The 640-nt window shown below is 25.3% G+C and overlaps 1 protein-coding gene across 2 annotated transcripts in view; it reads right to left on the bottom strand.

Annotated features, from left to right (window-relative positions):
• YME1L1 (YME1 like 1 ATPase) overlaps nt 1-640 on the bottom strand; it is a 20742-nt gene that overhangs the window by 5836 nt on the left and 14266 nt on the right. The gene's annotated exons all lie outside the window — the stretch shown is intronic.

Genomic DNA, 640 nt, shown 5'->3' on the forward strand with positions numbered 1-640 from the left:
AACAAAACCACAAAAAACAAATAAAAACAAAACAAACCCAAAACAAACCCAAAAAACAAAACCAAAAAACAAAACCAAAAAACAAAACCAAAAAACAAAACCAAAAAACAAAACCAAAAAACAAAAACCAAAAACAAAACCAAAAAACAAAACCAAAAAACAAAACCAAAAAACAAAACCAAAAAACAAAACCAAAACACAAAAAACAAAAACAAAGAAAACAAAAACAAAGAAAACAAAAGCAAAGAAAACAAAAGCAAAGAAAACAAAAGCAAAAAACACAAAAGCAAAAAACACAAAAGCAAAAAACACAAAAGCAAAAAACAAAAGCAAAAAACAAAAGCAAAAAACAAAGACAAAACAAAACAAAGACAAAACAAAACAAAGACAAAGCAAAACAAAGACAAAACAAAACAAAGACAAAACAAAACAAAGACAAAACAAAAACAAAACAAAACAAAGACAAAACAACAAAAACAAAACAAAAACCAAAACAAAACCAAAAACAAACCAAAGCAAAACCAAAAACAAACCAAACCCAAACCAAACCAAAGAAAACAAAACAAAAAGAAAAAACAAAACAAAAACCAAACCAAAACAAAGAAACCAAAACAAAGAAACCAAAACAAAGAAACCAAAA

The sequence above is a fragment of the Corapipo altera genome, unplaced genomic scaffold, assembly GCF_003945725.1.
Source record: "Corapipo altera isolate COAL_440 unplaced genomic scaffold, ASM394572v1 63, whole genome shotgun sequence".
Lineage (NCBI taxonomy): Eukaryota > Metazoa > Chordata > Aves > Passeriformes > Pipridae > Corapipo > Corapipo altera.